We start from the raw sequence: 10,072 nt of genomic DNA on the forward strand, positions 1-10,072 counted from the left end.
AATGCTTGCTTACTTAGGATATATAAGGACCTAGCTGTAAGCACCAGGCATGATTCCCGTTTGTAGCTCCTTGTGGGTACGGTGTCTCTGGACACCTGGGAATTCGCCCCTGCGCAGGTTAAACTGGCCAATAAAGAAACATCTATACTCCTGAAAGTCTCAGACGTCTGTTCTCGTACCCGGTGCATGCTACACTGCTGATTAACAGGTGGACCCATCTGGGTGTATGGAGAAGTCTGTCTCACTATCTCTCATCTTCTAAAAAAAAGAAAAAAAGGTTATACTTACCAAATGCTACAAGTTGGTGAGGGTACTGTACCACTGTGTCTCTGGGTCCTTTTTCTTACTACACTCGGCGTTCTCCCTCTTAGCCTCCTTACCTTTCACAATTAGTCACTGAAGCAATAAATCTCAAACCTTTTTCTCTAATCTTATGTATCTTTTTGAAAAATATATTTTGTTCTGCTTATTCTCTCCAGTCAGTGGCATTTTGTAATATAAAATTAACACCCTGTCCCCAGGTCCCGCCAGGATCAAAGGATTTTTTTCATTAATGTTCAACAAGAAACAGGGCTTCCAGATCGGGTAATTTTACAGTTACAGCAGCAACCTCAGTACATAGCTATAGCCTCCAAGGCCGCCAGGTGTCAGTGGTGATCCCAATTTGCTCAGATGAAAGCTTCTATCTCTGTATTCCTTTGCTTTTGTATTTACATTTTTGTATTTAATGGTTCCTCTTTAGTTTTGAATACGGTTTCTTGAGAAATCTTTCTTGAAGGTCAGGATGGAAGGAGCTAAATGCACCAAAGAGACTGAAGGCTGTTATAAATTACAGCTGAAAAGGCAAGAACAAGGCGGTGCCTTTCTATGGACATGGGCAGAAGGGAGCCTAAGTGTTAGTCAGGAGAGCACTTCACTGCCATGGGCCTCTAGTCTCTTTTCTCACCAGCTCTCTCTGGCTCAGACTTTAGACTCAGTTATATCAGCCATGTTTCCTGTTCAGAATCCAAGGGCACTACAAATAAAGCAATAAGACAGACAATTTTGCAGCATTCCCTTCTAACATCAAAGCTCTAGCAGGGATATGAGGGATGCAGACCTTGCAGTGAGGACTTGAAACTTGAAGGAGTCCCAGTTGTAGAACCTGTGAAACTGAAACAGCATCTAGCAAGCTTAGCAATGCAGTGGTCCCTCGTCTGTCGCCTGGCTTAGGTTTCAGAAATAGGCAAAAATCGTGAAGTATGACCTTATATTTATTTTATTGTTATATATTTTTAAGGCTTTATAAACCCTTCTCACACTCTTATAAACCTTTCCCACAGTTATTAGCCTTTCCCATATTTATTTTGCTTATTTTTACCAAAATAATAATTAAAATAATAAATCTATAAAAATACCTGTATACTGCCAAATCCCGCAATATAATGAAAAATCCACAATACAAAATTAGATATATACAATTTAAAAATCCGCAATACAGTGAAACCACAAAAAGTGAACCGCAATATGGCGAGGGACAACCGTAGCTTTAGGGGAAAGCAGACTAAGAGAAGGGGCACCTAAGTTTATTGATTACTTGCTATGTGTTACATACTGTGTTAACTGCTAGCCATAGGCATCTATGTATATAAGTTACTGTGTTTTTTGCTTCATAAGACACACCTGACCATAAGACACACCTAGGCTTTTAAGGAGAAAAATAAGAAAAAAATATTCTGAACCAAATGGTGTGTTAAAATATTTAATAAAATATACCACAATAATATTTCAACAATGTAAACTCAACAGCAGTATTAACAACCATTAACGCTGCTATTAACAAATCAGAAGAGACTTTAATGTTCTACTTGTCAGGGAATCCGCAGCAGCTAAAAAAAAATGAACATTCGCTCCATAAGATGCACAGGCATTTCCCCTCTACTTTTTTTGTAATGTAGCTATTCTGCTTTATAAGTAAGAAAAGTGAGAGACATTGGCAACGTGGCCAAAGGCAAAGAGAAAATAAAAAGTGAAACCTAAACATGAACCCTATTTGATTCCAAAGTGCATGCTTTTTCCACTGAATCACATGGCTTCCTCAGCTAGTTTCTCCCTTGCTCCCCTCTCTGCCTCACTCTGTGTCTCTGTGCACTCCCAGCTCTGCTCTTTTTCAGCCTGAAAACTCTTCCTAGAGCCTCCAGATTTCTTCTCAGAGGGTATTAGGTTCTGCTGCTGTAACAGCAACCCTGAGATATCGGTGAGTGAAAAGCACAAAGCTTTCTTGCTCTCTCAGGGCACACAGCCCTTGTAGATAGACAGGGTACTCCGTCCTGCATGGCCACTGGAGTCTCAGGGTGACTGACTCATTATCTTATAGGTGCATCCATCTAAAACTATTGGCCTTCTAGATCACCATGGCAGGAAAGAGAAAGTCCTCAGCTCTTTGCCACCTCAGCACTGAATAACACATCACCTCCACTCACGTTTCACTGGACAGAACTATGAAGGCCATAACTGCTAGTAATAATGTCTACCACACAGTGTAGAAGTGTCACTGGAGCTCATCTATTACCAAAGTCTCTCAGAGTCCTTAGTTCTGGATGTGAGCAAAGAGAAAGAGGGAGAGTCCCTTAGGCTTAAGCCATTTAAGCATGAACAACCTTGGGCTATTACTAATCAATTTTTTTTATACTGGATTCCAAATGTGATAAGTGGGGTTTAATTTTGCTTGGATTGATTGAATCAGTTCTGGCTTCATTAGCTTTTAGTCAATTAATGTCAGCATTTGGCTCATTTCTTCACTTTTGCGCCAAAGCTGTTGTCCTTTCAATCATACTACTTACACTCCTTTTCCATGTAAAATCTTTCCGAGAATCATGATGCAGAAACACACGAGAGCACAGCTGCTCTGATTAAGTGGGACAGCCCCACCCATTCAGTCCTTGCCAGCTGCCTCCCAGCCCCCTGCCCTCCCCGTTTACACTGTGGGCCCTGAGACACCGCCACAGGCTCCTAGGGCCCCGAACTCAATTTCTAAAATGTCAATTTATAAAGAAATAGTAATGTCTTTCATTCTTGGTTAAGAGAATGATACTTTCCCCCCATGTGCCAAACTGCAGGACAGTCCTGCTCAATAAAACCTATGCTGTTTTATTAATACTCAGAAACCGGGAAGAAGGTATAGCTGCTGAGTTAAAAGACTGACTGTTCTTGCCTGACCAGGCGGTAGCGCAGTGGATAGAGCGTCGGACTGGGATGCAGAGGACCCGGGTTCGAGACCCCGAGGTCGCCAGCTTGAGTGCAGGCTCATCTGGTTTGAGGAAAGCCCACCAGCTTGAACCCAAGGTCGCTGGCTCCAGCAAGGGGTTACTCGGTCTGCTGAAGGCCCGCGGTCAAGGCACATATGAGAAAGCAATCAATGAACAACTAAGGTGTTGCAACGCACAACAAAAAACTAATGATTGATGCTTCTCATCTCTCTCCGTTCCTGTCTGTCTGTCCCTGTCTATCCCTCTCTCTGACTCACTCTCTGTCTCTGTAAAAAATAAATAAATAAATAAATAAAAAAAAAAAAAAAAAAAAAGACTGACTGTTCTAAAGTGGACCACTGAGCTCAGAACGACGAGTGAATTCCTCTAAAATGTTTCATTTGAAAGCATTTACATATGCTCCATCTCCCTGGGTCCTTGTGTAGGTGGCTTGTAGCTCCACTTCTCTGGAATAAGGAAACAGGATTTGAGATAGTAAGGGACCTACGGGGCCACCACATGAAGAGAGCCTGCTCTAAGCCATTCACAGGAACACAGAGGTGACAGAGACAGAATAACCCCTGAAGGCCCTCATACCCAGGTACCCTTAGCAAACCCTGATCTCAGGCTTTCCAGTCAAGAGAACCAACAAACTACTTTCTTGATTCAGCCAGTTTGAATCAGGCTTTGAGAAGAGTCCTGAGTTACCATTATGAAAAGCACTAGAGGAGGGAGCAATGGATCCCAGCTTCTGTGGGAACAACCTAAGTTCTTACCAGGTGACCCAAACTGCTGTTAGACCACTAAGACAGCGAGGTCCTGAAGAACATTCTGGATGACTTGAATACTGATTACATTTCCTGGTTTCCCTCTCTTCTCAGACATCTATTCAATCAAGTCGTGCCACCTAAGGTAACCTGAGCATGTCTCCAGGTGTGCAGTCTGGTGGACCCCTGGGGACGCATGCCCCTTCTCCTCTTCAGCAGGTGAGAGGCCCACCCCTGCCCTCTTGCAGGCACTCTGTATTCCCAGTGCTTTCCCTTTGCTCATTTCAGCAAGGAGGGAAATCACCATAATGCTTTTTTAAAAATTTGCATCTTTTTCATTAGTAATAAGACTGAACACACACACTGAATATATGTTGATTAGATGTTTTTACTTATGGCATTTCCTCTTTTGAGAATTATATGGTTATGCTCATTGTCCATTTATCTACTGGAAAACCATTGCTTAGTTACATAAAAATTATCTATAATACACAGGAGAAATTCATAAATTCTATTAAAAATGTAAAATATCACAGTCAGCAAAGCTCTATTGTTTCAAAGCAATCCCACAAATACATTTAGATGACTCATGTCAATTTCTTAAGAATCCAGACATAAGCCTGATAGGTTATGTTGGAGTTTACCTAATATTGTCGATTGGAACAATTCATCTATTCATTGAATGCAACAAATAATGCCAGCCTCACTTCATGTTTTGCATCTCTATAAATACAAAGATGGAAAAGAAAAACAAAAAGGCCAATGACATTTAAAGAAACAACAACTAATTTCTGTGTTGTATCAGTCAGGGTTCAATCACAGAGGACAGAATTCATTCAAGCCATTTAATCAGAAAAGGATTAATTGGGTAGGCTTAAAAAAATACATGCTAGAGGGAGCTTCCAGGAACAATTCCCAAAGCCATGATGTAGAACTTGGCCACCAGTGAAGCTGCTTCTCTTGCCACAACTCAGGAGCTATCTGCTAAATTGGGCACATGCTATCACAGCTGCTGGCTTCAGATGTAGTCACGGTTGCGCAATCTGTCCGAACAGAATGAATAACTCAAGCCCTGCCTCTCTCTCCACTTAACTCAGTTCCAAATTCAAGTCTCCCACCAGTGCTTCTGTTCAGCAGAGCCTAACTCCCATCCCGAACGAAGGAGCAAAGGAGTCTGGAAAGTGGAGTATTTGTTTCCCAGACTGCAGTGGAGTGAAGAGTGCTGACAGGAGGTGGGCAGATGTACTGAGGGAGCCAATCACAATGTCCACCACAGATGTTACACTGTATTAAAGCTGAAGAAATAAAACAATTATGAAGAGGCCTGGAGTAATTTTGAATGTTTTCATGCACAGAAAATAACAACTGGGAGGTGGACTATAGATTTAGATTATGGGAGGCATGGGGTGCTTGCAAGTGTAGGAATATTTAACTTTGTGACATAGGTACATTGCAAAGCAGCATGGTATTGTTGAAAGGTCTCTAGGGGCTCTTCGCCCACACCGAAGTGAGAAGGGGGTGTGGGAGTGGAGAGGCAGAAGGACAGACTCCCGCATGCGCCTGACCAGGATTGACCTGGCATGCCCACCAGGGGGCGATGCTCGGCCCCTCTGGGGTGTTGCTCTGCTGCAACTGGAGCCATTCTAGGGCCTGAGGCAGAGGCCATAGAGCCGTTCTCAGCACCCGGGCCAACTGTGCTCCCATGGAGTCTTGGCTGTGGGAGGGGAAGAGAGAGATAGAGAGAAGGGAGAGGGGGGAGGGCGGAGAAGCAGATCGGTGCTTCTCCTGTGTGCCCTGCGGGGAATTGAACCCAGGACTTCCACACGCGGGCCAACACTCTACCGCTGAGCCAACCGGCCAGGGCCTAGGGGCTCTTTTTTCTCGTTGCCTGTTCAGCACCCCTTCTTCACAACCATGGTAAATGCATAGTCACATAACTCAATCTCAGTCTTGATGAACACAGCATCCCCATTCTCAGGCTGCAGTGATCCAGCCATGGACTGGTACACAGGCAAAGCCAGGACCGAGGCCTCGCCTGGATTACTCTGGCTGAAGCTGATAGGAAAGCCTCTTTTTTTCTTTTTCTTTTTATAATAGTATCTTTTTTATTTTATTTATTCATTTTAGAGGAGAGAGAGAGAGAGAAGGAGGGAAGAGCAGGAAGCATCAACTCCCATATGTGCCTTGACCAGGCAAGCCCAGGGCTTTGAACCGGCGACCTCAGTGTTCCAGGTCGATGCCTAGTCCACAGCACCACCGCAGGTCAGGCCTTCTTTTCTTTTCTTGTGTGTGTGCGTGTGTTCCCAATACTGTAAGCTGTGGCTTTAGAGTTCATGGGCACGCTCCCACTCTGGGCAATGCCTAGGAAAGTGAAAGTGAGACCAACACCACAGAGGGGAGAAGAAACGAGAGGCAGAGCTGGAGAGACTCCCGTGTTCAGAGATTTTCTGATTTCATCTTCAGGGACCACAGCTGCCTCCTCTCTGCAGTTATTTCTTCAGTTTCTATCCAGCATCCTTCCAATAAATATTCCCTTTTGGGTTAAAATCGTTAGATTGAGTTGGGTATTAGTCACGTGCACTTTCACGACTCCATAACAAATTACAGTCTCAATTTTATAACCTCCTAGTTCCACTAGTCACTTGAAGGAAGGTGGTGTCCTTTGTCTAACGGGGAAAATGAGAATTTATTTTTTTGCTTCACATACATGGTTTGAGATTGACCTAAACATGAACTACATTTCTAATCAATCAACTAGATGTAAGTAGTATTGATAACGTCACTCCACTTCAGATAAGCAGACTCTCAGAACTACTTCATTTTTAAAAAGATTCATTGATCACCGCTGCAGCACAATCCCCATATCTTTTCTCTGTAGTCACCAGCTGTGTAGTCTGGAGAGCCCCACAAATTTCACTGGCAATGGGGACGAGCCAAAGAAAAACCACTGTGAGAGCAAGAAAGGAGAGAGCTCATGTCTCCACAGGGCAGGCTTTGTGAGTGGTGTGTGTGTGTGTGTATGTGTGTGTGTGTGTGTGTGTGTGTGCGCGCGCGCGCGCGTGACAGAGGAGAAGAAAGAGAAATCAAAAACTTTTCCTACCAATAACACTCACGTATGTGTGTGTGTGTGTGCGTGCGTGTATACATGCTTTTAAGCTTCCTCAAAGCTCTGTTATACTCTAAGTTTGAAATGAGTAAAACCTGTCCTATATTTGTCTTTTCAAATACTACAGGACCAAATTAGGTGGGCATTAGAAATATGGCACACAAAATAATCACTCTCAAGGAAGGTTTAATTAGGTTGAGTGCTCAGGATTAATGTGCACCTCTCCAAGCACTGTGTTTGTTTGGCATAATATTCTAATATTTTGTGGACGATATAGTCACCTTCTAGTACATCATCAAAAAATTGACCATATGTCGACTTTAATCAGTCATGGATTTAATATCCACATTTTTTACTATTTGGGTATGACCTGACTGTCTAGACCTTGAGTAGTATGTAATTTTTCTGAGGCATACATTAGAATTCCTCAAACCGATGAGACAGAAGGAGCCACTTGATCCTTGAATGGGCCTTCCCAGCAATTCAGAATCCACACCCCAAACCAACTCTGTTGTTCTCTGTTCATCATCACAGGCACAGTCAATTTCTCAAGTGATAAAACCTAAAAAAGATGTAGTTGCACTTCTAGAATTTTATTAAGAATCTTGAAAGGGTCACTTAAAGATTTCTTTTTTTTGTATTTTTCTGAAGTTGGAAACGGGGAGTCAGTCAGAGAGACTCCCGCATGCGCCCGACCAGGATCCACACGGCATACCCACCAGGGGGTGATGCTCTGCCCATCTGGGCATTGCTCTGTTGCAACCAGAGCCATTCTAGCGCCTGAGTCAGAGGCCATAGAGCCATCCTCAGCGCCCGGGCCAACTTTGCTCCAGTGGAGCCTTGGCTGCAGGAGGGGAAGAGAGAGACAGAGAGGAAAGAGAGGAGGAGGGGTGGAGAAACAGATGGGCGCTTCTCCTGTGTGCTCTGGCTGGGAATCGAACCTGGGACTCCTGCACGCCAGGCCGACGCTCTACCACTGAGCCAACTGGCCAGGGCCTGAAATTCATTTTACTGCATTTTATGGGAGAAAATATGTAATCAAGTGTTATTCAAAATGGGAGTCTTGAAAAATTCTTGCAAAAGTCTGCTATAATCTAAGCATTATTACTTTTTCTTAAACTGTTGAATATAGTATAATTCAGAAGTATGACCACATAAATTTTTGGAGTGAGTCCTATAAAATCACTACTAATTCTGAAGAATAAATTTTCTTTATTTATTTTTAAAAAATAAAAGAAGCCATGTCCTTTGTAAAACTGCAAATAACAAATGCTGATTGGTTAGTTGCCAAAATGAGCTTTTTTAATGTTTAAGCTGTTGTTTTCTGTGCAGTATTTGATGTATTATAACCTCTTCTTTCTTGCTGTATCTTACCTCCCTTGGCTTTAGAGCTACCACTCTCATTAGTGACTCCAAATTTACTTCTAGTCGCCCCTTGGTATCCTCAGGGTACTGGTTCTAGGATTCCCGTGGATACTAAAATCCGTGGATGCTCAAGTCCCCTACATAAGATGGTGCAGTGTTTGCATGTAGACTACAGCAAAGTATGGCTACAATCACTTCATTCATGTGGGTCAGTATAGTGCTTGGCTCAAGGGAGTTTAAGTTTTGCTTTTGAAACTCTCTGGTATATTCTTCATCTTTTGTTTTAGTTTTGTTTTTCTTTCTTTCTTTTTTAGTAGCATTTCAATCTGTCTTTGGTTGAATTTACAAATTTGAAACCCACACATACGGGAGGACGACTATACTTTGATTTCTTTCCTGAACTCTAGATCTGTAAAATACTACTTACTCTGGAAAGTTCACTTGAATTTCCTATAAACAGACTCCAAAAGAAACCACCCTTATCCCTCACAAACTCATACTCTCCTTCCGTCTTCCCTTTCTGATTCTCTCCCTCGTTGGCAGATCTAGAAGAAAGGCAGACCTGGGCGTTTAGTCCCATGGACCCCCGGGAAGCACAAAGTGAAGAGAAGGACAAGGAGCAGGGGGCTCCTTCTCTGGCTGCCATGTCCTGCAACTAGGCCAGTGCCAAAGTCAAAGCATGGAAAACAAGTCTAACATAGGAGCTCAGTGAAAACTAGGAGATAAAATTTATACAGTAGTCCCCCTCCCCCAGTCACAGTTTTGTTTTCTGTGGTTTCAGTTATCTGGAGTCAACCACAGTGTAAAAATATTAAATGCAAAATTCCAGAAATAAACAATTCATAAGTTTCAGTTGAGAGCCATTCTGAGTAGTGTGAAGAAATCTTGTACAGCATACTCCATCTGCCCGGGGGTGAATGAGCCCTTGTCCAGCATCTCTACGCTGTGTATGCTCTCCACTGGCTAGTCATTTAGTAGAGAGAGAGAGAGAGACCCATGCACGTAACTTGTTACAGCATGTCCTTATAATTATTCTATTTTATTTTATTTTAGTTGTTTTTAATCGCTTACTGCACCAATTTATAGATTAAACTTTACCATAGGTATGTATGGATAGGAAAAACGTAGTATATACCAGTGTTTTCCAACAGTCAGTCGGCAGACCTGTCCACCAGAAATTTTGTGTGGGTCCATGAAAGAGTTAACCACCCTGATATCCTATGAAGATTATAGACCCAATGATCTTAGTCAAATTCACTTATTCTCAGAGTGATTTCTGCCTTGGTAGTACCCGAAATAATTCTCCTATTTTCACCAGTCCCTAAGTGTCTGTAAGGAGGCTGAAAACCACTGGACTGTATACAAGGTCTGCTGCTACCCACAGTTTAGGCATCCACCGATGACCTCGGCACACACTCTCCTTGGATAGGGAGGACTGCTGTAGTTAAAAAAGGAGCTCTCAAAGCAGTAGGAAATCTGGGGCTGATGAAAGCTTAACTAGACCAGAGTAGCACAACTTCATAATAATAATTGGCATATATTGAGTATTTCTGTGTGCTGAGCACTTTACATGAAGAACATCATTTAATCCTCACACTACAAAGTAC

This window comes from Saccopteryx bilineata, chromosome 4, assembly GCF_036850765.1.
Source record: "Saccopteryx bilineata isolate mSacBil1 chromosome 4, mSacBil1_pri_phased_curated, whole genome shotgun sequence".
Lineage (NCBI taxonomy): Eukaryota > Metazoa > Chordata > Mammalia > Chiroptera > Emballonuridae > Saccopteryx > Saccopteryx bilineata.